Below are 27,869 nucleotides of genomic sequence, written 5' to 3'. Positions count from 1 at the left end.
TTTTGGTACAAGCTGGACCAGTAAAAAAGCAGAAAAAAGAAAAGTTGCCTATATGAAATTCAAATCTCAAAAAGTTAGAACAGCATGCCTATCAAATTATTATATACAAACTCAAAAGAAGTACTAATAAAATCTTTCAAATAAATTAAAAAACTAGTCGAATACCCGCGCAATTGCGCGGAGTAATATTATTAATTATCTATTTTGTTTAAATAAAAAATATAGTAAAATTATAGATAAAATTTAATACAAAAAAATAAAATTTTATATATAATCTATAAAACATATAAAAGAACATTATTAAAAATCTCTTAAATTTAGCGTACTTTATTTTATTCTGACTTGTACTAACTAACTCTAATAACTGAGTTTTTTTGAAAAAACATTGTCTATAATACATTTTGTTTTACTTTTCACTTCACTAAAAAAATATTTGTTGGATGTTTGAATTTATTTCTTTGAAAAAAAAAATTGTATTGCTCGGTATTCTTTTTATCTGGTTGTTATGAGGGGTAGATCATATATAATATTCTCTATAATTGAAAATAAAGCAAGCTTTTGAATTTTGATTTGTAACAGAGTTGGAATGACAATTTAAAGAAATTGTAAATAATATTTTCGCTACTAATTTCTGCAATTGATAACAATTTTTTTTTTCATTATAAAAATTTGCTTATTATTGATTATAATATAAAATTTGAATTATGACACATAAAAAGATATATAATTTTTTTGACCATTTTCTAACAATAAATAATTTGTTGAACTTATTCTAAAAATAGTGTCGGATTTTCCGTAGGTTGCAATTTATTAAAGGGTTTTTTAGACGACTACCTTCAAAACACCTAAATATTCTCAAGAGTACCTATTGAGTAAAATTAATTAAAATTTACGATCTGACCAAAATTTGTTGCAAAAATAAACTTTTTATTTTGAAAACTACAGTTTCTAACGAACTCCCAAATTTATTTCCCTTTGCATCGGTTCGTCAAATCCTACTTCGCGACCTTATAGCGGAGCATCCATGGCGATTTTTCTTTCAAGATCGATGAAGCATAGACGAACAAGATGGATAACTCGGTTTGTGCATCTTGTCCTCTAGGTGCTGCTCTTGTTTATATTCATCTGGATTGATTTTTCTTTTTCTTCACGTTGACAGAAAGATCTATTAGAGAATACTTTCTGCAAATTCAAGCAAAATATTTTGATTTTCATCTAATAGAAAGGTCTATTAGAGAAGCAGTTCACTGGGCATCGATTGGATAGATCTATTTGTGATTGGTTCTTGTATGAAATGTCGATTGGATAGATCTATTTGTGATTGGTTCTTAAATGAAATCATTTCTCAAGAAGATTCCTTTAAGGTATTTTTTTCTAATCAAAATCATCATTTTTTTATTCTAAAAAGCAATTCAGTATTAATTTGGCATTTTTAATTTATGGAGCTCTTTTCATGTGTAGTCTTCATCTTTAAACTGGTTTCTTGAGTTTTTGTGGGAATTTTCCTGATTTTGTGAATTAAAAGGTTGGTTCTTCATTTGATTTAAGTTTAAATTAACTAGCTTTTATTTAACTGGATTTCTTTGTTTAATTTATGTTTTGTTCCAATTCAGGCATTTGTTTAAGGCTAGTGATGGAGGAACAGTTGCTTTGGATTAGCTTAAGTATTCTGATATTGGCCAATGCTCTTAGTTTTGATCCTTTTAATCTGAATTTTTGTACTTTTAATTTAGTTAATGGTGTATTAGCTGAAATTTGTCTCGAATTTGTTGTACAATTGTAATTTGCAGTTGAACAAGGTGTTTCTTATAAAAGTGATCATGTAATATCAGTTAACCAAGGTGTGGATAATTTTTATTATAAGTTTACTGACTGCTTACTAGCTGTTTACTTAAAAAAAAAAAACTAATTTACTATTGTTTATTTTTCAAATTATAAAATTTTAAAATAAAATTATTGCTTAGTTTACTTTTAGTATTATAAATTATGTGCGAAATTAGTTTCTTTTCTTATAAAAATTGAACACGTTTACTATAAGTTTACTCAAGACATTTTGAGTAACCTATTAGTACACCTATATCAATGTTAAAGGGATGTAAAATAAGTTTTATTGGTTAACTTTTAAAAATATATTAAAAAATTTTAGGGATATTTATTGGTTAACTTTGGGTTACCTAATAGTTGAAAGTGTAACCTATCAGGAAAAGTATTTGGTAATCATTTAGTAGACCTTTAGTAATCTATTAATAAACATAAAGTCATACTATTCCGATTTAAATTGTTTTATTATCGGTGAATATTAGAAAATCTATTAGTAAACTTTTTTGGAAACCTTAGGTATCTTAATAGTACACATATTTTTATAGTATACTGATACAAAATTAGTGAATTTTGGGATATCTATTAGTTTCCATTAGATAACCTATTAGTAAGCACTTAAAATTCTATTAACAAATATTAAAAATATCCTTACACAATTTGATTTATTATTTTAGTTTTTATAAATTCAGTAGTTGTTTAGTAAACTGTTAGTGAACTTGCAAAAACTATATGTATTTTTTTTTGTAAAAATATTGGTCTATTATAAATTAACTTACGGCCTACTATTAGTTAACTAATAGGAAGTTAACTATTGGTCTACTATCAATTCACTATATTTGTTTGTCCTTTACGATTGAGACTCTGTTGGATATTTTTATTAAAAGATGGAAATAATATTTTGATAAAAAGCTACAATTTTTACAATCAATTAATTAAAAGATAAATTTACTATTGATTTACTATCAATTTTATAAATATACAAAAATAGTTTATCTTTTGATTTACTAAACGAGTAGTTAACTAATGGTCTACTATCACTTAACTAATAGGTGTTTAACTATTGGTCTACTATCAATTTCCTAACGGTCTACTATTAGTTAATTAATAGGTAGTTAACTATTGGTCTATTATCAATTTACTATATTTATTTGTCCTTTACGATTGCGACTTTGTTGGCTATCTTTTAAAAAACAATATGGAAATAATATTTGTAAAAAGATACAATTATTAAAACATAAATTTATTATTAATTGATTTACTATAAATATTATAAATATGTATAAAATTAGTTTATCTTTTGGTTTACTAGACGAGTAGTTAACTTACGGTCTACTATCAATTAACTAATAGGTAGTTAAGTATTGGTCTACTATCAGTTAACTAATAGGTAGTTAACTATTGGTCTACTATCAAATTACTATATTTGTTTGTCCTTTCAGATTGCGACTTTGCTGGATATTTTTCTTAAAAAATGAAAATAATATTTTGATAAAAAGATACATAAGTGACGGCGGCCCCTGCACCACCAGCTCCAGCAGAAGTTCAGCCTACCTTAGCCGCCGTCAAAGTTCCCGTTGAAGTTGTATGCTAGTTTTTTGTAATTTGTTTAGATATTGTTTTGCTGCATATGTATTGTTTGCTTATGGTTTTTAGAGCCGCGGTGAGTTCAATTTGGGTTTTGCAGTGTTAAATTCATAGAAAAACATTAATCTTCCGCAGTTAAAGCTCCTTTGAATAGAGCTCTTGAAGATGTATAGTAAAGGGATTTAGAGAGAAGATATCTTTTGAAAAGCAAAACACTGTCTTTTGAAAAGAAAGGTTATTCTAGGTAAAAGGTGGTGTTAACATCAAAAACGTCATTCATTTTGGAATATTATAAATTGTCTAAAACGCCATTCATTAAGGAACGGAAGGAGTATCTACGAGTTCACTAACAGTTTACTAATGGTCTACTATTGTTTTACTTAAAAATCTATTAGTAAACATTTAGCAAACCTCTAGTAACCTTTTAAAAAACAAATTAAAAGTAAAGTTCATCAACATATCTTTTTAAAAAAACAAATTTTAAGTCCTTTTAGAAGGAGAGTTAAAATTGCATACTATGGTTTAACAAATAACCTGATGAAATTTGGGGTTCTGAAAAGTAAAGTTCATCAACATATCCTCTTGGTCCAGCAACATCTCCTTCTCTAGCCGCTTTAAGTATACTGCTTGTGCTAATTCCATGAGACAATTTGATTTTAATATTTTTCCTAATGCATATTCGCTCTTTGCCTAAGTATTTTTGACAGAGCTTGTGCTAAGTGCTAACTCCATGAGACAATTTGACTTTAATATTTTTTCTAATACATAGTTTGACAGTATTAAAACATCACTTCACCTTCTCCCCTACAAGTTGGACAAATAGACACTTAATATGTACAAGAAAACAGAGACATAAGCAACAAAATACAATAATAATCTTATGTAAATTAGTGAATGTATATTCATATAAAATGAAATTATAAACTTTTCTTTAAGAGTAACAACAATCAACCACATGAAGAGTATGTTGTTTAAAGTAACTGAACCTCTTTTTTAATGACTCAAAATTAGCATCCACTTTTCCATTCGTTAATCACAGACACACTAAATCAAGAATTATCAATTTGAATGATAAATAATCAAATTTACTACAATTTCAATGTGCTTGTAAAGATAAATTCAACTTATTTCTACTCACAATTCTTTTCTCCCTATCTTTTTTAGAACAATAACAAAACATAATCATTTGTCTCCAGTAAGAGAAAATGTTAAACAGATCTAAACTTTTTTAACTTAGCTTTCGCAAAAGCCATCACTTTAAGGGTACAAAAAACCATTAATCTTCTTATCAAATAATTCTCGCTGTACAGTATAAAGGTGCGGATTTTGGAGGTGGGTTTTGGTCCGTTAGTGAAATAGATTGGTCTGTTGAGAGAACAAATCGACCGATGACTGTTGACGGAGAAAGCAAAACTCAACTAGTGACCGTTGACAGAGAGAAAAGCTGTGCCGCAATTTTCAATATTTTTAACAGTAAAAACATCAAGTTAAAAGGTAAAAGAGAGATTGAGAAAAGAGGATGATATATTATTGAAGGAAGACACGCGCGATCGTATTATTGAGATTATTTAGGTGTTGTGCGGTGGTCAGCCTAATTTCCTCTTTATTAAAAATCAAAATTATTATCTCATTGTTAATTGTGGCTCAAAACTTTTATAATATATATTAAATAAATAAAAACTATGAGAATAATGAAAGTACGGGTTTAAATTATTTGAGTTTGTGAGATTGAAATGAATAAATTCAAGCATAACTAAATTTATAATTATCAGACAAATAAGATGTGTTTTAAAAATCGGACCGGCCCGTTCGGTCGGACCGGTTAAACTGCGAACCGGTCAGTGGTCCGGTCTGAAAAGGCAAAAAACCGGATATACCAATGGCAATGAATTATCTCAAATAATATAAACATTAGACGGCAATTTGCTAGGTCATGTTCTTTTCACAAATGTTCTCCTCTCTCCAATTATAAAAATAAAAAAAATAATTATTCTTAAACTTTACAATATTAAATAAAAAATTACAAAAAGACACAAATACCAAAAGCTGGTTGATCCCGTTGTCCTTATATTGCAGCCTGCAAAAGTACAAAATTGTATATCTTTTTATGTGTCACCATGAACTCCATAGATTTGAGAAATAAAATGGACATAGCATCTTTATAAATATCAATATATTGTTGATAAAATACACAATAAACGATCTGCTTGCTTCGTTTTAGCAGATTGGACTCTTAAAATAAACTATTCCCCTTTGCTGCCAAAAATAAATTATCAAATTCACCATGTTAATCAATCTATAATATAACATGCACTGGCCCAAAAAGAGCTCATATGGGCTAATTCGGGTTTTTGAGCCCAAAAGCCATCAACTATCCTTTTGTTCCTATCTTAGCTTAATAGTTATCTTTTTTAGTCATTATCTTATTTTTAGTCATTATCTTAATTATTTAGTTTAGTATTATCTAAATAAGAGATTGTATCTCACTAGACTAGGTTTTCTATTTTAGGGTTTGTCCCCTATAAATAGCTAGCTTTAGGTTTTATATTAACTACAACTCAAATCAATCAAACAAATACAACTTCAAAGCCCTGTGCTTTTCTATCCCCAACCTCCGCGGTTGGTTAATTTAGGAGTAGTTTTCAGTATTAATCTCGCCTGAGTTCATAGCTCCCAGATTATTACTATTAGATCACGTGGTTAAGTGTCTTTAACCAAACAACACACTTTTCTGACTAAATTTCGGTCTAAAGCATACTTCCATACAGAACCCATCTATAAATTCAAAGATTCGAGTTTGGAAATATTTTCCTGCGAACATCTTTTGGCGACTCCACTGGGGACGTGTTATGGTTGACACAAGGACTGCATTTAAAAAGAAAGTGTCAAATTCAGACTATTTGCAAGCTGTGGTGCGATCATAGTTTTGATCAAATCATGTCTTATTATTCGAGTCAACTATCGGCGATCGTAGAGAATATGAGAGCCGAACGTGCTGCTATCCAAAGGGAGATTAGGGCCGATTTTAATAAATTAACTTCGGCTATAAATAATCTTGCCAAAGTGTTAGGAGGCGAACAAATCAAAGAGCCAGTTTTTGAGTACGAGATTACCGAGTTTTCTTTAATCTCTACTAAGGAGATCGATAGTGTTGATGAAATATACACTGATGATGATATCGACGCCGATCTTAATGTTAGCGATATTGAGAAAGAAGAGGCTTGCATCAATGATGATTCTAATATCAGTATTGACCTTGATAATATCAAGGCTGATATTGCTAGGCGAGTCAAGGATACTGGGGGGCATGGGCAATCTCTTTCCCTCTTAAGAGATCAAATGCAATCGGTTTTTGTACAAGCCGATATTGTTGAGGATGAAAACGCCGAGAGACAAGGCCGATCACCATTCGCCTTGACGAGTCATGCCGAATTGATTGTTAAGAATTTACCAAGGTATTCGTCGCGGTCAATGATTCTTGGAAAATGGAATGGAATTTTCAGTCAAGGTACAACTTATTTTTTACTATGCTTTCGGCTAAGAATTCAATATATGAATGATCAGAATAAGCCGATTTATAATAAAAAAGTTCACTTTAAATTTTGGACAATCTATTTGAAACAACCACGAAGAAAAAAGCAGATCGTCCAAATTGAAGGTAAGCCGATCACAATATTACTAATTGATTGATGTTGTGTTAAGTGGTCGGTTAAAAATAGGTCTTCAATAAATAGTCGACCAAATAGCAAAATGAGCATAATGGTTTGGATCGGCCCTTAAAGTTTTTTTTTGTGGCCGATTAAAATAGTTGGTTGTTTCAGGAATCTCACTTACTCCGTAAATAACTAATCAAGTTGCATGGAATTCAAATAATGGACAAAGGTGTTAACCAAATATTGGTATTAAAGATCGCCCAATCAGGTGAAAGTTGAGATTAAATGAATGGAAGTGAGTATGTAGCAGGTGATATGGCAATTCTTTGGATGAGAGTAGTGGGCTATTAAAATTGATATATCAAGAAAAGGAGCAGTTTTGGCATTAATTTTTAATGGATCGCCCAATTACTTATTCATAGACTTGGCCGATTAATTATATCGGCAAAGATTGGGCATCAAACTTAGTTTTTTTATTCGATCTCAACAATGACCGATTAAATCATTGGACAAATGAGAGACTAAAAATACATCACAAAAATACGTCTTCTCACCTTTCTTGACATCAGCTAAAAAAACGTGGGGGGCATTGTTTGCACTGGCCCAAAAAGAGCTCATATGGGCTAATTCGGGTTTTTGAGCCCAAAAGCCATCAACTATCCTTTTGTTCCTATCTTAGCTTAATAGTTATCTTTTTTAGTCATTATCTTATTTTTAGTCATTATCTTAATTATTTAGTTTAGTATTATCTAAATAAGAGATTGTATCTCATTAGACTAGGTTTTCTATTTTAGGGTTTGTCCGCTATAAATAGCTAGCTTTAGGTTTGTATTAACTACAACTCAAATCAATCAAACAAATACAACTTCAAAGCCCTGTGCTTTTCTATCCCCAACCTCCGCGGTTGGTTAATTTAGGAGTAGTTTTCAGTATTAATCTCGCCTGAGTTCATAGCTCCCAGATTATTACTATTAGATCACGTGGTTAAGTGTCTTTAACCAAACAACACACTTTTCTGACTAAATTTCGGTCTAAAGCATACTTCCATACAGAACCCATCTATAAATTCAAAGATTCGAGTTTGGAAATATTTTCCTGCGAACAAATATATATAATCTATATTCATAAATAAAAATATAATCTATAAAAACATGCATTAAAACTGAATTATAGACTTCATATATGGTAATGGAAATGACGTATAAGCCACATTCCCAGCCATTGATCACTTGTTTAGGTGAAATAATAATCGTCAAATTAAAAAAATTTAGAATTATATAAATAGAAATCAGAAGAGAGTTTGTATTGTAATAGGAATAGATGTTTGAGATAAATGTAAATAGTTTATCAAAAATTCATTAAAAATATTAAAAGTAAAAGAAGTGTTTTAAAAAAAGAATCAATGAGAGGACTCCGTTGGTACTCTCAATTATATAAGTATATATAGATGGAGAACAATTATATCACGTACACCTAGTTTAAAAAACATCAAATAACATTTCTTTCTCAACTTTTTTTTTTTGTTATTGTTAAAAGCACATTTCTATTTCTTTTTTGCTTATTGACCAATGTTTTAGAGGAAATTAGACTCAACACTATTAAGAATAATTCCAAAAAAATTCCGGCGGTGTTTGGGTCGGTTGTTGGGTTAGATTGGGTCGGGTTTTAACCTTTTAATTTAAAAAAATAAAAATTATTTTATATTTAAATAATTATTTAATTTTTTAAAAATTATTGAATTTAAATTTCTTTAGTGGGCCGGATAGCGGCTATAAAATCATTCAAATATCGAAATAAGTTTTTTTAACAAATACCCTACATGTGTCAAAATAATCTAAATTTTACTAGAGCAAAAAAGAAAATTGAAAAATACAATTACCAACTTTCAAATTGCACAAATAACTTATTTAATTTAATAAATACGGTCAACTATTATTAAGGAAACCAACTGTCATAAAATTAAAAAATCCTACAAAACCTCAAACTTACATATATAGAAAAGATTTTCAAGAATATTCAAGAATCATTAATTACAATAATAATTTATTTAAAAGCAATTCCCATTTATAGCGGCAAATATATGATTATTCAAATACATGATTCTTCAAACCAATAACAATTTATTTAAATCAACTGTAATTATTTTTTCAAAAAAAACCGATTTGAATTTTTTTAAAATAATAAAATTTTATTATGACAGAGTTTGGAAGGAAGATCTTTATGTGGACATTAAGTTTATTTTCAGTTAACTAATAGTATACTACTACTCATTAAAAAATATTAATTTATTTTTAATAACTCAACATTTAGTTGAAAAGTAAAGTTAACATGAAGTTAACATGCAATTAACTATTAAGATATTATTATATAATCCATTCTCATGTTATCTATAAATTTACTACTTCAAAAGTTTCTTTATTTTGACATTGTGTTTACTTTCAGTTAAAAAGTATACTATTACTCATTAAAAAACATCAATTTGTTTTTAATAACTTAACATTTGGTTGAAAAATAAAAGTTAACATGAAGTTAACTTGCAGTTAACTAGTAGGATATTATTAATACACCATTGGTTAACCAACTAGAAAATCAAGCCATAAAATACAAAAATTGATGTTGCTTCGCGGACATAAATTACAACGATATATCAGATTCAAATGAATAGAGAATACAAAAAAATCGAACAAAAGAAATACAAAAACTCCATCTTGTTAAAGAAAAAATAGCACTTTTGATTCCATCTTGTTGTTGTTAACAACGAATCATCTCTCTTCTTTAAAACTATCGGAGCCGTCGTCGCTGCCGTTGAGAAAGATAAAGAATATGGATTTGTTGTTGTACTTGGGGATGGCACGAACGGTTGGCGATGAGTGGGTGGCTGCCGGAGCGGAGATGAAGAGATCGCCGGTGGAGAGAGGAGAGCCGAAGGAAAAGATTTCGCAAGAGGAAAGAGAAGAGATCGCCAAATGAGAAGAAGATGCGGACCACCGTAGGAAAAGGAAAAATTGTTGGAGGAAAAGGAAAAAGAGAGAAACAATTAAAATGAAATGGAAAGATTTGGTTAATTGGGTAATGGAGAGAAATATGGCAAAAATCTATGAAAATCTAAGAGAAATGGAAACATGCAAATCAATTATGAGAGTTTACCAATAATGAGAGAATCATGGGAGGTTACCATTTTAGGTAGTTGTATTTTGCTAATTTAAAAAGTATCTTTTTGCAAAGCAAAATCATTAAATTCAAATTAGAAAATTGGTAATAGTATAATTCAAAATGGACTTTTGCTCCAGTAAAATTCAAAATAAAATGGCCTAAGCTAGTAACCTGGGTAATTTTCTCTATCGAAATTAAGTGCTATCAGCTTAATCAAGTGCTATCATCAGCTTATTTATTTATTTTAAAAGTGTTGTTCCCAATAAAAAGTGAGTTTGCTTAACTAGATTGACTCGTTAAAAATAACACAAAATAAAAATAAAAGCAAACACATAAAAGCAAAAACAACCTAAGCTCCATGATATTAGTTCATGCAATGAAATAAAAATAAAATAGAACTGAAATATAACACGAAAAATCCGACTTGGTAGCATCTCACTCTTTTTCCTCAAATAAAACTCAGGTTTTTTTCTTTTTTGCCAAAAACATAAAACTCAGGTGTTAAGCATAAAATATGTTTTTCCATCATATTCGGAATGAAACCTTTCTAAGTAGTTAAAGATTTTGTTGCACCATCCTCTCACGCTATTTTTTCGCCCTTTCCACCAATGCATTGGCACTTCTCAATTCACCCCATGATATTAGTTCATGCAATGAAATAAAAATAAAATAGAACTGAAACATAACATGAAAAATCCGACTTGGTAGCATCTCACTCTTTCCTCAAATAAAACTCAGGTGTTCAACATAAAATATGTTTTTTCATCATACTCGGAATCAAACCAAAGCTAAGTAGTTAAATATTTTGTTGCACCATCCTCTCCCACTTCTCAATTCATCCCATAGTCTTTTGGAGCATCCATTGTTATTGATATAACTCGCTTTGCTTTTTTCTCCATCATTTCAAAGAATCTATCTATTTTTCTTGAGATAGACTCCTAAAAAACACTCTAGTGGTCTTAATATGGGGTCGTCGTTTGCATTGAAGTCCAAGTTTGCATTGAAAAACCCCCGGTTATTATTTCAATCAAAACTTTGATGGTTGATATCATACATGTCAGAATAAGAATCACTAGCTTGTCATTGGCCATCTAGCTTGACATCTGCTCCAGTGTGATAAAAACTCCCACAAATAAAATGCTAAAATCAAGCCGAACTTAGACGATGTCATACTTTTCTCGGTAATGGTGCCAAAATTTTGTTGGTAAAAATTTGCAAGCACACGTACTCGTTATCTTACTTATTATTAATACATTGTTGATTAAAACACACGGCCTATTAGAACAATAATCAAAAACTAATTGTTACAAGAACCCATAAATTCAATTAATACTCCGAAGATATTTAGCTACTCATAATTATAAAAATCTCAATAATTAAATGGCATAGTTAATAAGAAAAACAACAATATATATCTAGGGTTTTTGTCTAATTATCAAGCGAACCTTTATGTTTGTTGTGTTTTATTTCGAGCTTCATGAATCAAAAACGCATCGGCCAAAGGTTATATTGCAACGTGAGACTTTCTTTGCTCCAAATCCACTCCAAAATGAATTCGATTGCAATGATAAACACGATTAACACACTAAACGACTCTTCCTATCAAACATCATCACACTTGCTTGCCCTCAACATAGAATAGTGCCACAATGGCGATTTCCTTGCTAGAATATATGACTAAAGCATTTTTAGACCCCTCATCAATCAAAATGTACCACATGAACTAATATCATGATTTCAAAATCAAATTGATTATAGGGAAATCTAAATTCAAGAACAACAAACGAAACTCAAGAAAATGAGCAAAATCGCAAGCTTGTATTAACCAAGTACAACCTCACAAGGTAGTCCCTCGCACAAGCGTTAACATCAACTGGAAACTAACCACGTTCAGCTCTTCAAAAATTCCAATCTCTTTTACTTTTTATGCCTTGATTTCTTATTTTTAGATTTATACGTTTTTAAGCTCAAATTTCTGTTTTTTTTCTTTTCCTGAACTTCAGTCAATTTGTCAAGTCACGATATGGTAGAAAAGAGGAAATGAGAAAAGGTTCAGTATGTTAAATGTGTAAAACAAAAATAAGGCTAAGGTTTGACGTGGGTAAACTAATGGAAAATGGGTAGGCTATATATTTAAAATTGTCTAAAGAATGAGTTATCTACTAAATGCTATCACATTCAAATTAAACATACAATGCAATTTTATCGTGGACGCAAGATAAATTCTAAAAAACCACATGTATCGACTCACACCACAAAAAAGAGACATAATAAATATGCTCAATTAGGCTCAAAAATCATCTCATAAAAATTTGGGTTAAATGAAAACGAGGTGATTTATATTTATGTTTGATACCATGTCAAAAATTATGACATGGCATAAAACATAACATAGCAAAACATCCACCATATATGGTTCGCTACAAAACACTATCCTACATAACGAAGCAACATAAAGAAAAACAAAAAGTAAAGAAAACATGATAAGAAAATATAACAATCCTACGCTAAAATAATTTTCTTTTCCCCCACCCTCACACTAGTTCATGTATTATCCCCAACGCAATGAAATAAAAGAAAATAAAAAAAATTGAAAATAAAGCGAAATATAGTACAAAAATGAGTAATAACCCCCAGTAGAGGCTGGTACGATTCAATTCAACATTTTGTTCGTTCGGGTTTGATTGTGTCATAGTTTTATAACTAATTGAGATTAGATTTATCGTTGGATGAACTGCATTGCTGATATTGACCCCAAAAAAGAGACGGTAGGTACAGCTAGTCCGTGAACAGCCAACCATCGTACTCTACGTCAGCTGTCTCTGTATTTTCTACGTCTCTGTCCATAGCCCGCATATGCTGACCCATATGAACCCATCCATACTCTGCTGGCTGACCCATACCTGGTGACCCTGAGTGCGGATCATCCTGCTCATCCCGATCCTTAGACTGCCGAGCTTGCTGATCCACAAAATTCTCCCCATGCTCTACTCGCTCAGCCTGCTGTCCTGCCCCATATTTCTCCAACCAACCTGTCCTCATCTAAAATGAGATGATATGCCATCATTATCCACCACATTGCACTTCTTTAAGCAATCCAGGTCGATGTATTTGACCAAATCTTGAGGTAATCCGACTAACTCGCAACCTTCTTGGGCTGCTGCATCTGGAGATTAATCTTCAATTCACGGTCCTCATGATGTAGTAGAGAGAGTAAAGAACAATCAAATCCTTCAGTCCCACTTTGTTGGCCTCCTCAAGTCCATAAATGTTGTACCTGAACCACGTGAATTCCACTAAAATAGAGACATCTTTGATCATATTAGCCTTTACATCGTTGACAAACCTCGGCTCGCCTGAAATCTCTTGCCACATAATTCTGCCACCGTTTACATTGAGCTGACTCATGAGTTTTTCACTACGTTAGCAAGGGGGGAGGATGCTAAAATGATGGATTTTGGTCTGGCTGAGGAGTATTTTTCCACGAACAGTGGCAGAATTAGGTTGCTTCTTCGTGAGTTTACACTGGCCGATGTTTGTCAAGGATGTCTCTGTTTTAGTGGCATTCAAGAGGTTCAGGTACAATATTTATGGACTTGAGGAGGCCAACAAAGTGGGGCTGAAGGATTTGATTGTTCTTTACTCTCTGGTGCATCCTGAGGACCGCAAATTAAAGATTAATATGCCCTACATGATTTTGGACATGCTTCTCCAGATGCAGCAGCTAAAAAAGGCCGCGAGTCCTTTTGGTATGGGGTTGCTTGTCACTGCGATTGCAAATCGCCTCCCGGTTTACATGAAGTGCAATGTGGTTGATAATGATGATGCTATCATCCCATTTCAGATGAGGATAGGTTGGTTGAAGAAATATGGGACAGGAGAGAAGGCTCAGCGAGTACTCGTATGAGAAGAATTCTATGGATCAGCAAGCTCAACAGTCCGAGGCTTAGGACGAGTAGGATGATGATCTACACTCAAAAGGACCACCAGGTATGGGTCAGCCAGCTGCAGAGTATGGATGGATTCATATGGGTTTATAGCATATGCGGGCTATGGAGAGGCAGATGAATAAGCAGCAGAGGACAGATACAACTGACTCAGATGCAGGAGATGCAACAACAGATGTGGGACTTACAACGATATCATGAGCAGATGCTGAGGGGAATCCATACCGATGATCCAGCGGTAGTCTCAGAGTAACCTCACTGAATCTGGATGCACTAGAAAAATGTGAGTCAATGCACTAGTTTCCAAATCGGCAAGCGTCCAATGAACATAACGGCCCTCCACATCCATATGATAAAAGTGGCCCACCAGGTCCTTACCCTCAAAACCCGATCTCCTCAGGTTATCTCTGTAGTTGTAAATTTATTTTCTGGTAGAGTTATCAAATGGATTTTTCTCATGCAGGGCCTCCCAAATAGCACACGGCTTAGCTTGTGCCGTGCTCATATCTCGCACAATCTGTTTGGACGCGGGACTCAGTCCACTCATCTGACGATGTCCCTCGGGATGGACAACCAAGTCATGGTTATGCATAATCGTACTCCCGGATTTTGCAACGACTTTTCATTCAACTCCCTTCAACTGCACCACAATCGTAAAAGGGCATCTACACACGCCTTCGTCTTCGTATTCTTCCTCTATAACGCTCACCCCGAGAACATTTCAAAAGGTTTCGTGTCCCCCCATTTTGTGAGAAGAAATAACCAACTCGAACCCAATATGAATGGCAACTCGTTTCGCCCATTGAATTGCTTCATCGTCGCTTTTAAACTTAATTTCGGGATTGAACTGTGCACTGTAGTCAACACTATCATCATCACTAAAAACTTCAAATTGAATCTGTACAGTAATAAAAAAATATTAGGTGCATATATTAATAATTAATTTTTAAAATATTTTTTAAAAAATTAAAAGGATACCTTTTTCAGGTTATGCAGGTGGAAACGTCCACGAAGGACGTTTCTGCAGGTTGAAACGTCCTTGGTGGACAGTACGAAAAAAAATTAGATACTGTTCCACAGGTGAACAGTACGAAAAAAAATTACAGAACGAAAAAAAACGTAAAAAAAACATAAAAAAACTTAAAAAATACCTCGGGAGAAGCCGGAGAATCTATTTCCGGTACTTGATATTCAAATCCCGATGAATTTTTATCGGTCATTACGTTTTTCGAGATTCGAATAGGTTGAGAGAATGTCTTTTTTTTCTTCAGTTTTTAGTAAAAGGTTAAAATTGTAATAATTAATGGGGTAGTTAGTCAAATTAGGGCGGTATTTACCAACAACACCCTTTATTAATGGGTGATAAATGAGTTAAAACCCTTACAACCCATAAATGTACGAGTCACATTAGGGTTGGGTATGGGTACCCATTTTATCCATTAATTTATAAGATAATCTTTATTAATAGATCCAAAGGGCCCAACTAATAAATTAGATACTGTTCTTTTTTCATCTTCCTAGCATTATTGGCTATTATTATTATTATATATTTATATCTGTAATAATTATTAATAATTTGTATTTTAAAAATTATAATTACATAAAATACCACATTTTTATTTTCATTATTCCATAAAATGTAAATATGCATATAATTTTAATTAGACAAAAAATTTCTATTTTAGTTAAATAAAAATTAAACCAAAAAATAATATTAAAATGCAAAATTAAATCGTAATTTTATAATCACGCACGAGCGGCATTCTTGGTCGAGGTTGCCGGCACGAGTTTTGTGACAGAATTCGTGAGCGATGATAAGGATTGGCGGCGACCGACGACGCTGACAAATCCGGTGGCGACGAGCAACGGGTAGTTTAGCCATCTGCCGGCTAGGATCTGTCGGCTACAGGGGCTGGCTGCGATCTACTGGCGATTGAGGTGGCTAGTGTGGCGACGGAGGTGGCTACCGGCGCCGCCATGGATCTTAAAGGTTGAGACTAATAGTTGAGGTGAAGGATAGAGATAGAGAAGAAGAACGACTAAAAATAAAACGGAGAAGAAGAATATAAAAATAAGCTGAAACTCTTGGATATATAAAAGATATGGGTAAAATGGGTGGGTAGGGTTATAAAGATATGGGTACTCATATAAAATTTTAATGGGTTATAAAAATGGGCATATTACCCGTTTATATAACCCTACCCATTTAAATTTTACCTATAGCCACCTAAACCATATCCATTTGCCACCTCTACTTTCTTGAGTCAACCACTCGTTTTAGCTTTTTAGATTTTGTTGGACAATACATAAAGAATTGAGCTTTCAAATCAAAAAACCAGATTTCGAAAAGAAGAAGAAGAGCGGACGCAGCAAAACAGCGGCGCTGCATCAGAATTATGTGAACACAAAATAAGCAAATCAACCAATAATCACATGATTATATAAGAGATAGAGAGAAAATAATCATTACTTACATTTGTGTTCAAATCAAAAATCATCATTGCTGAAGAAAATAAATAAATTTCAGTGAATCAAAGAAATCTAGACCGACAACGGCAACGACAGTGAAAGAACGGTGAAGGCGGAACGATAACGGCGGTGAAAGGAATGAAGACGGACCGAGCGGCAGTGGAAGAACAGTGAAGGCGGAACGACAATGGCGGTGAAAGGATGGTGAAGATGGACCGAGCGACAGCGGAAGAACGGTGAAGACGAACGACAACGGCGGTGAAAGGATGGTGAAGACGGAACGAGCGACAACGGAAGAACGGTGAAAGCGAAACGACAACGGCGGTGAAAGAATGGTGAAGACAGACTGATATTTAGTATTACCAAGAAGAAGAAGGAAGAAGGCCAGTAGTTATTAATGTTATAAACTCAAATGCGTGTTGTGTAAAAGTAAATGGAAAAACTGTCCTTATAAAAATTAATAAAACATGAATGTTAATTATTTGTGTAAAAAGCCTCAAATAAAATATTAAGAGAGATTTAGGGAATTACCTAAATAAGAAAATTACCTAAAAACAATAGAAAAATAGAGTAATTTTTTTTTTTTTGAAATTGAAATACTGAGAACAAATCTATACTATATATAAAAGCACGGATTGGGGGGGATATGCAAATTTACTGAATAATCCTTTTCAGTGTATTACTAAATAAAAGTTTTATAGTCATTAACTAATTAGTTATTTAATTAATAACTATTGTAATTAAAGTACTAATTGGAATAGGTAGCTAAATTATCTCCAATTTATTTTTTAGTATGTAAAAAATAACTAAATTGTCTCCAAATTAATAGGAATACCTATATTTTAGTTTGATTGAACTACAAAACTAAAATACTGTAATTGGTCAATATATTAAAATTTAAATTTTTATTTTAAATATATGATTAATAAAATTAGGTTAATTATTTAATTATGGTAATTATAAAACCAAAAGAAGAATAAATTTAGTATGGAAAAAAATTTAATAATAGAATATATTATATTTATTTTTATAAATTTTTTTAACTAATTTAATATTAATCATAAATAAAAAATTGATATAATTATAATAAATTTACTAATATTGATATTGACGAATTATGTTACGAGCCACGTGCATTGTACGTAATGCAAAACTAGTAAGTTTAAAAAGGGAGTTTTTTTTAGGGCTTTTTACACAAACAACCTACATTTGCTAATTATTTACTTTTATACATGACATACTTTCCACTTACTAAACTACCACACACGGAGCTAATTATAACTTTTATACGGATCTTATATATTCAGCCCTAATATCACAATTTCATTTATTTTCTCTCTCCTCATCATTCATTCTCTCTTCTTCTCAGCTCATATTTCTCTCTCTTCCTCTCACCTCATTTTCCTCTCTTTTCTCTACCGTTCTTTATTTTTCTGTTCTGTCGTCTTCCGCTTCGCCGTCCTTCGCTCCTCCGTCATCGTTCTCATCATCATCTTTGTTGTCATCTTCGCCAACGCCATCATCTCCTCTACTCGTCGTCGTCATTTATTTGATTTCAGATCTACAATTTATTCATTCTTCTTCTTTTTTATTTTCAGATCTATACTTTTTTTACTGTTTCTCACCATTAAACATGTATAGAGATTATATTTCAAGAATATAATGCTAATTTCATGTTATGTAATATCAATTAATGGTTATATGGAATAATTTTTTGTTATTTCTGTATTTTTTTGTGTTTGGTTGTATTTCTGTGTTTTTTTATTCTGCAGCTCGATTTGTTGATGATGGTTGATTGCTGAAATATTATAATATTACAGTGATGTTGATTTTATGTTGATTTTGTGTTGATAATCAGTTGGTATTTCCTTAATTTTAACATTGAAAAAATTTATTCTAAAAAATACATTAGCAAATTAGATAATTTTGTGCGTGAAATAAACTGAAAAAAAAAACAAAATTTAAATGAGATTAGATAAGAATATGTTAGCATTATCATGTTGACAAGTTGTTGATTTCTTGTTGATATTTTATCGATTGTCACAATTTTTCAAAAAAATATGTTTTATTTTATTCCTTATGTTGATTTGTTGTTGAAATTATGTTGATATGTATTTCAACTTTTTTTGATTTTCAATTTTATGTTGACATGTTGTTGATATACTGTTGATAACATGTTGATTTTTCAATCATTGAAAGAAAAATAAAGTTAGTCTTAAATTGATGTATTAATGAACTATTGATATGTTTTTGATAATATGTTGATTGTTTTTGACTTAAATCAATCAATGTTCTCATTTTACAAACATCTTGACTAAATTAACATTAATTGTTGATTCGTTGTTGATTTATTGTTGACATTATGTTGATAAGTATTTTAACTTTTTTTGATTTTCAATTTTATGTTGACATGTTGTTGATATACTGTTGATAACATGTTGATTTTTCAATCATTAAAAGAAAAGTAAAGTTAGTCTTAAATTGCTGTATTGATGAGCTGTTGACATGTTTTTGATAATATGGTGATTGTTTTTGACTTAAATCAATCGATGCTCTCATTTTACAAACATCTTGACTAAATTAGCAATAATTGTTGATATCATGTTGACATTATGTTGATAACTTGTTAATATGATAGTAGTAATTCTACTAAAGAACAATAAAGGTAAAAAATGTTTAAAATAAATGAATCAGATAAAGATGTTAGCAGAGTAAGTAATCAAAACAATATGAAAAAACAACAACAATAATTCAAATGAAAAAATAAAATTATTCTTACATATAAAAATAAAAATATATTAAATATACACCAACACAACAGTTCACAAATTAAAGAAATCTATTTCAAAATATATTTTTTTCCTCAATTCTCTTTGCAGTTGCACAGTTTCTTCAAAATCACTTGTATAATTATTTTGTGTTCCACCTCTCATACCTAACTAAATTTCGACAAAGACAGCTATGATACAGTTTCATTTCATCCAACTAAAGTTTATTTCACAGACAATATTATCTTATTTGTCAATGTTAAAATAAAAAGAATCAGCAGATATCAACATAATATCAACATAAAGTCAACATAAAATCAACAACACTGTAACATTACAATAATTCAGCAATCAATCATCAATAACAAATCGTTCTGCAGAATAAAAAAAACGCAGAAATACAACAAAACACAAAAAAATGCAGAAATAACAGAATTTTATTATATAAAATCACAAAATTATTATATATAACATGAAATAAGTATTAGATTCTTTAAAGATACTCTTTATACATGTTTAATGGTGAATCAACAGTAAAAGATAAACAAATTACAGATCTGAAAATAAAAAAAAAGAACAAAAAATTTCAGATCTAAAATTAAAAAGATAAAAGAAAGATGGCGCGGCGAGACAAAGGCGGAACGATGGAGGCGAAACGGCGGAGGCGCAACAGCGGAGGCGAAACGGCGGAAGTGAAGGAGTAGAAATCGTGAATTTTTTTTCACAACTCAAAAGAATTTACTGTTATATAAGCAAGAACGATTGAGATAATGATGAAATAGAAGTAAAAATGAGAGAAGCAAGAGGAGTCGTGCAGTAATGGAGATAACGCACAACAAAATCGTGAAGAAGAGAAGCGAAAATGGCGGAGAAGAATGAAGAAACCGTCAATTGAGAAGGAAAATAACAAAACGGTAAAAAAGAAAGAAATCCAAAAAAAAAGGTTAGGTTTCATAAAATTGATGGTGTGAAAAGTAAAGATATGCATTGGGCTGTATAAAAGTAAAGTCTAGCCCAAATCCTGTATTTTATATAAAAAGCCCTTTTTTTATGCAAATTTCTCGAATATTAATAAAACATTAAATTGGATAACAGGAATTTAGTTGAGGCTCAAACTGAATAGGCCCAGCAGTAGCATGTCCCATTTTTCGCAACAACGGCTAGAAAAATCGAAATTGAAAAGCATAAAAGCAACAGCGTTAGACGAAGAAAAAATATGACCGTTGGCATAACATTCTCTAAGCTCTTCTCTGAAAAAATAAGACCGTTGGTAATACTCAGTGTTTCTCCAAATTCAAATAATTTAAATAAATTCACAACTCTCCGCTCTGATTCTGTTCCTTCCTGCGATTCCTTCTCCAGGTTCTTTTCTCTCTGATTCTAAAATTCTTTTTGTCTTCAATAATTGATTAATGAGTTTTATGCACTAACTTTTGTATAATTGAAGGACCGAAGACTGTTCAAGATTTTGTGATTTGCCAAGAAGAAGAAGAAAGAATCAGATATGGCTTCATCAATTCCATTTCTTCCTCATGTGGTATATTACTCTCTTGCAACCCTAATTTTAGCATTATTATTCAACTTATTATTGATTGATTTTTTGGTGTATTGTAAAGAAATTAAGATATGGCCTTCTAATTTTGTTTGTGTTTGGGTTCTTATAATCTTTTTTCATTTGATCGTTTTTTGGGTTTCTTTTTTATTTTGATTGTTTCTGTTTTTTGGGTTTTCTTAAATCTCATTTTTTAGGTGACAATATTAGGGTGATTTTTGAGCCTAAATTAAGATAATTTTTACCCTCCATGGAAATATTAGAGTTGTTAATTATAATTTATAGAAAAATCTTTGACCAATTTAGAGACTGAATTGTTATGTGTGAAAAGCCCATGATTTGCACATATGATGTATTAGTTGATATGCCATGTGCTGAGAGGTTAATTTCTCCATAATACCATACATTTATTCAGCCTTTTGACATGTATATAAACAACTACATAAGATATGTCCTGAATCTAGTTTTCTTGTTCTTTTTCATTTTCCTTCCTGTTGCATCATCCTCTATGTTATTATGATGACTTATAATGCGGCCACTACTGCAGCGTAAACCTGTGATCTTCGGAGTGTGCTTGGCTAACAATTGCTTTATGGCTAAGATATCAATTTCAGTACTAACAATTTTTGAAGTGATTCTAGATTCAATTTGTAAAAGAAATGAAAATCTCATAGCATAACATATATGAGTCTATATCAAAATTTAGCACTTCAAAATAAAAGTGATTATTAGGCTGTGTTTGATCTTTTTTTTTAATTGCATTTCCTTTTTTTTGTTCTTGTCTGCAGTTTTTCTTATGGTATCAAATTCTTCTGTACTTCGAAAGACCTTCAAGCTCAATAGAGATGTAACAACTGATTTCCTGACACTTGAAATCTTGATATACAACATTAGCCTCAAGTTTTCATCAGGCGGTCTCAATCCACGGGGAAACTCTAATGGGAGAAAATTGTACAATGTTGCTACGAAGTTTAGTAAAGCTGCTATCTCTTAACCATAGTCTGGATGTTAGTACTCCACCATCAGCTGCTAGTTTGGCCAGCTCTAAGCCACTTGGCTTGATGCCAGGCTGGGCGCTATTAACGAGCTCAACCAATTGAGCTGAAATGGATATAAATTTAGAAAAACTGAGAGATGTCACATTGGCCATGTCGTAGAAATGAGCGATCAATATCTGGACCAGTATGCATTTTCTATGAACAGGTTCGATAATCATCTCATGTTAAACATTGTTATTTGTGTAGGCTTCAGAAACATTAAGTAAATATATCAGCTGCTAAAGTTAAACTGATTATGCTTTTGTTAGGGGAAGTAAAATTTAGTATATATTTTCTAAGCAGAGTATCATAGAAATAAAATGCAAAATCAAATGACTCAAATTTAAGATATTATTGTGGATACCACTATTAAATTTTGATTTTTTGTCTTAATTTGGCATTAGGATTGATGATGATGGATGTGTTTTCAATCTGATTCTGAAGCAAGGCATTTCCCCTAGTGAATGAGTACTTCCATCACCATCAGGTTGAGTTTGATGACATGACGATGAAGGGCATGCAGCTGGAAAGTGGGGGCGCTTATGCTCCTCAAGCAGTTTTGAAAGTGGGGGATTTCGTAATAGAGATATTGATCAACTGAGGAGCTCGAAAAAGCCATAAAGAATGTTGTTGATGGGCATTTCAGGGCTTTGGTATCTCAGCTGCTACAGGTTGAGAATAATTCCTGTTGGTGATGAAGATGATACTGTCATTGAGGCTGATTAATGAAGCGTTTTCCATGATTAAGGGGATTAATTTATTTTCCTGTTGTGCAATTTTAGGAGATGTCACTTGGGGTTGGAGCAATGGCCATGTTGCAGAAATGAGCGATCAGTATCCAAACCAGTATGCATTTTCTATGAACAGGTTCGATAATCATCTCGTGTGCTCCATTGTTATTATATCTTGTGCAGGCTTCACAAACATTAAGCAATATAACTATGAAATGTGCTTTTTTTATGCACGTAGAACCGACAAGCATATATCAGCTGCTAAAGGTTAACTAATATAAATATTTTCATAATATTGTCATTGAGGCTGTTAATATAGAAAGAGACCTCATATAAATATTGTCATAATGTAGAGAACAAGTTATGTTGATCTATCTAATATCTTCTCAACGAGGCTGATCCTTAATCTTTTACAGTTTTTATTAATTTTAAATTTCAAACTCTTTAAATTTTATCCTTGTCTTATGATTAGTTGATTGGGTTGTTTCAAATGTTTAGTAGTCAGTGATAAAGAAATGGTTTAATTGTCACTTAATATGACCTTTAAATTTGAACAACTCTTTAAATTATTTTCATTTCATTGAACATTTTTCTCTTTACTCTTCTTCTTTTTCATCAGTTACTTTCTTCTGTAGGAAATAGATCACCTAAAGATGGCAGTAGCAAAGATGGATGCCCGCCAATTTGCATACGAGTACCTTCTTGCTAAAGATATATCACTGGCTGTTAATGTCAAGAGGTGCCGTCAGAAGCGTATGTTCATTGTTATACTCATCGACAAGGCACCCTCAGAAATACTCCTACCAGGTGATAAGGATTGGAAGATGTGGATGTGGCACAGATGTTTAAGTTGTCCCTAAGGATTGGAAGATGTGGATGTGGCACAGATGTTTAAGTTGTCCCTGGACCAATGTTTTTCCTCCAGCGACTCGTCAGTTTTTCAAATAATGCAGCAGCAAGCAGAGACACAGGGACTGTCTTCGTTTTTATGGGTATTTTATCTTTTTTGTCTGCTGCACCGATGAAGTGCCTTTTTAGTCACCCACAGTGTGTTCCTGATGCTGAAAAACATCACAATCATTACAAGTTCCATTCATTTTAATGAATCCTCAATATGTTTATGTAGATGTTTCTCATGAATTTTACATGTGCAGATTTGGGAATATGGTTGCATGCAAGAAGAAACAAATGGGGTGCAATAGTTTTTTAAAAAATGCATTCTATATTTATTTCTCATTTTTATTTGCTCTTGTTCCTTTTATGTTTTCTAAATGACTACATCAATTTAACTCTATACTATTTTTCTGTGGCCAATGCAAATAGGCACTTAAATATTCTGTCTTGGATTTGTGGTATATTTATAAATTGCATATGAAAATGTGGTCCCCTTTTTTACATTTTCATTTCAGATAATTGTTTTGTGCTTTGTTTTTACTCTAATGAATTAAATCTGTCTTGTGACTTTGTGGTATTTGCCTATACTTGAACTTGATATTTTTATGTTTCTCGATGTTTATGTTGCTCTTCCTGCGAATCTCTTCGCTTGCCCCATCTGACAGCACATTGGCTGCTCTAGGTTTGCAGTATTTCACACCTTGTTTCCAACTGGATGGTGAAAGTGAAAAGCTAGTTTCAAATCTTTTTTTGCATGGCTCGTGTTACTGAACCTTCGATCATTTTCATTGATGATGTGCAGGGGCATCAAAACTGCATTTCTTGTGCATACGCAGGTAACTTGTTTAGTTGGATGTGGGTACCGAGCCTAGTGCTTCTTGCATCTTTTTATATCCAATTTCTACTCGGAAAGGGAAGCAATCTTCTTGCATTTCCCCCCCCTTAAATATGGTCTTTCTAGGTAATATTCTGAGTTTGTCAAGATTCGGAATAATATTGACAAATTTTACATTTTATTTTATAAATAACTGCTTTTACTCAATATGATTGTAATGTCATATTTGATTTTGATAAAGGTGAAAATGGCATGATTAATTATATCCAAAAGAATAATATGTGTTTAATTGGAATTTGGAAGTTAAGATGTACTAGTAATGAAGACAAAAGTAGGTTCAATGAAACTGCACTTTACAGAACATTTTCTGTAAAAGATAGCTAGCTGTTCTCATGTCTTTATATGGTGAGGCTAGATAATATCTTATTTTATTTTATTTTTATATATAACTTTCAGATCAGTTAGCTCTCTCAGTGTACAGCCCTATCTTGTTATCAGCTAGCATTTTTGCACATTCAAGTCTTTTCATGTCCGACGTAATCAAAATTAGTGATTAAGTTTATGCATTTCACTTGTTCTTGCAGCCCACAAATACTCCATTATAATCAATGAACAATGCTAAGTGAATTAGGCGGCAGTTTTGACAAGAGAATATGCATACCTCTCCCAGATCTGAAAGCTAGGCAGCACATGTTCAAGGTACTATTTTTGAATCATCTAGGCCTTTAATTTATTTTCATTATTACGGGGATCGGATACAAGTCATGAGCAGGTCTTGGAGATACACACAGGTGATTTCACTCGTCAAAGGTTTCTCAGTTTCAGACTGTACTTGATGCAGCGTCAAAGGTATGTATTACTTAAAAGAAAATACTATTGCACCACACACAACATATTTGAAACAATAACTTCGGGATTAGTTAGTTTGCTCGGTTTGATTAATAAAAATCCTGCAGGCCATCATGGCCACTGCATTTAATTGACCATTCAAATTGCAGATATTTTTATAAAGTACATTAGGAATTCCTAAATCTTCCTCTGCAATAATATGGATGTATCAATATTAACCCAATACAGAGTTATTCGTATGATAATGAACCACTAAGCTTTATGGTACAAGCTGGACCAGTAAAAAAGCAGAAAAAAGAAAAGTTGCCTACATGAAATGAGATGGAAACAGTTTTCAAATCTCAAAATGTTAGAACAAAAGAAGTGCTGATATCGTCTCAAGAAAGAAAAATGGATTTTAAATTTTAAAAAATGAAAATTATTTTATATTTAGAAAAATTATTTAATTTTTTAAAAATTATTGAATGTTTCTTTAACGGGTCGGATAAATCATTGAAAATATCGTCAATTAATCTTATAGAGGTGGTGTATTTACGGATATAAATTTTTATTTATATTAATTAAAAAATTATGAATAAGGTTTATAATTTTTAAATATGATATTATTGTTAATTTGGAAGTGAAAGATTGTAATTTGGATATATTTGGTGGTTTTATAACGAGAGCATGAAAAACCAACCTTTTTAGGATTTAGAGTTTAGGATTTATGATAGTTTATGGAGGATTTTAGGATTTAAGTTCAGGAAGGCAAAATGGGAAGTGCAAAAATATCAGAGCATGAAAAACCAAATAAAAGTAAAAACAACCTAAGCTAAAAACAAATTAAAAACAAAACATTTGCATCACTTTTTTCCATCATTTCAAAGAATCTATCTATTTCTGCTGTTTTCCAAAAACTTCGATGGTTTTTGTGTTTATACACATGTCAAAATAAGAATTACTAGCTTGCCAAGTGTGATAAACGCCCATAAATGTACAACTCTGATCCAATTATGCTTCTTCAAATAAGTACACCATATGTATATGGAGATTAAACCCACATCGTAAAACAAAATAATAAAAAAAAAACAAAAAAAAAAAATGTTAATCAAGCCGAGCTATCGTAAATTTAATGATGTCATATTTTTCCAACAAGGGTGCCAAAAACTGGTAGGTAAAAAGTCAGCAAGCGTGTACTGCCCACTCGTGCAATACAGGAAAAACAAGCAAACAATTAATAAACAAACTACCCACTCTCGTGTTATTAACTCTTAAACACATACTCGTTAACTCACTCTCGTATTATTAACTCTTACGTTGTTGATTAAACAGTGTATTTCCATCCAACTCTTACAAGTTACAATTAAAACACACGACCTAGAACAATAATCAAAAACTAATTGTGACAAGAGCCCATAAATCCAATCAATAATATCTCCGAAGATTTAGCTACTTATAATTATAAAAATCTCAATAGTTAAGAAAAATTATCTATCTCTACGAGTGGCGCGACGCGCCACATAAATTTTCTCCAAAAGGCACGACGTGCCCTTTGTGGATTGGATCCAATATGCAATACTTGGACACAACAATAAAAACCAAAACGAATTTCTACTCCATTAAATATCCTCACACTTACCTTTTTACTTGTCCTCAACGTAGTAGAACAGTGCCAAGTGCCAAAACATGAACTAATATAAAAAAACATGATTGAAATCACATTGACCAAAGGCAATAAACGAAACTCAAGCAAATGAGCAAAATCGCAAGCCTGTATAATGAAATCACCAATACAACTGGAAACTATAATCTTGCCATAACAAACAATATTTAGATAATCAATCTAATATTTTACATCCATCCACTAGTTCCTTAAAGTATCAGTCAATTTGTCAAGTGATTGGTAGAAAAGGAGACAAAATCATCTCACAAAAATTTGGGGTAAACAAATTGCTCAAAATTTTGAAATTTCAAAAGTGCTTTTGTCAAGATTGCCATGCTAACAAGTCAAAGGTACCAACTCATTTAATAGGGTGGGGGGACAAAAACACTAAAAATGTCAATTTTTTTGACAATGCACAAAACACCAACATAACAAAACATCCATATAAGGTTCGCTACAAAACACCATCCTATATAAAGAAAAACGAAAAGTAAAGAAAACATGACAAGAAAATAAATCAATCCTACGCCAAAATAAGAAGTTTTCTTTCCCCCACTTTCACACTAGTTCATGCATCCCCAACACATAATGCCCCCTCAACATCTGCTCATGATATCGCTGGGAGTCCCACATTTGCTGCTGCATCTCATGCATTTAGTCAGTTGGCGCTGAACCCATACCTGGTGGTTCCTCTGCGTGCATCCGCGGCTGGCTGACCCCATACCTGGTGGTTCCTCTGCGTGCATCCGCAGCTGGCTGACCCATACCTGGTGGTTCCTCTGCGTGCATCCGCAGCTGGCTGACCCATACCTGGTGGTTCCTCTGCGTGCATCCGCAGCTGGCTGACCCATACCTGGTGGTTCCTCTGCGTGCATCCGCTCGTCCCTAGCCTTAGAATGTTGAGCTTGCTGATCCACAAAATTCTCCCCATGCT

The 27,869-nt window shown here is 32.1% G+C and overlaps 2 long non-coding RNA genes across 13 annotated transcripts in view; both read left to right on the top strand.

The window, feature by feature from the left end:
- Nucleotides 1–27,869, top strand: part of LOC126659827 (uncharacterized) — a 48,306-nt gene that overhangs the window by 4,197 nt on the left and 16,240 nt on the right. For 10 of the 12 annotated variants that reach the window (XR_007635095.2, XR_007635097.2, XR_007635096.2 and 7 more), the window contains 7 exons: nucleotides 20,491–20,757; nucleotides 20,843–20,932; nucleotides 21,736–22,150; nucleotides 22,389–22,655; nucleotides 22,767–22,851; nucleotides 23,351–24,445; nucleotides 25,029–25,293. This is a non-coding gene — a long non-coding RNA (uncharacterized LOC126659827). The remainder of the gene's footprint in view (nucleotides 1–20,490; nucleotides 20,758–20,842; nucleotides 20,933–21,735; nucleotides 22,151–22,388; nucleotides 22,656–22,766; nucleotides 22,852–23,350; nucleotides 24,446–25,028; nucleotides 25,294–27,869) is intronic. The other 2 variants (XR_008789672.1, XR_008789671.1) reach the window with 2 other exon arrangements.
- On the top strand, nucleotides 343–1,797 carry LOC130014914 (uncharacterized). Its single transcript, XR_008789673.1, has 3 exons — nucleotides 343–1,364; nucleotides 1,462–1,525; nucleotides 1,614–1,797. It is a non-coding gene; the product is annotated as an uncharacterized LOC130014914 (long non-coding RNA).

The sequence above is a fragment of the Mercurialis annua genome, linkage group LG8 (assembly GCF_937616625.2).
Source record: "Mercurialis annua linkage group LG8, ddMerAnnu1.2, whole genome shotgun sequence".
NCBI classification, from domain to species: Eukaryota; Viridiplantae; Streptophyta; class Magnoliopsida; order Malpighiales; family Euphorbiaceae; genus Mercurialis; species Mercurialis annua.
Note: the sequence above shows the minus strand (reverse complement) of the source record. Positions and strands in the feature narration are given on the sequence as shown.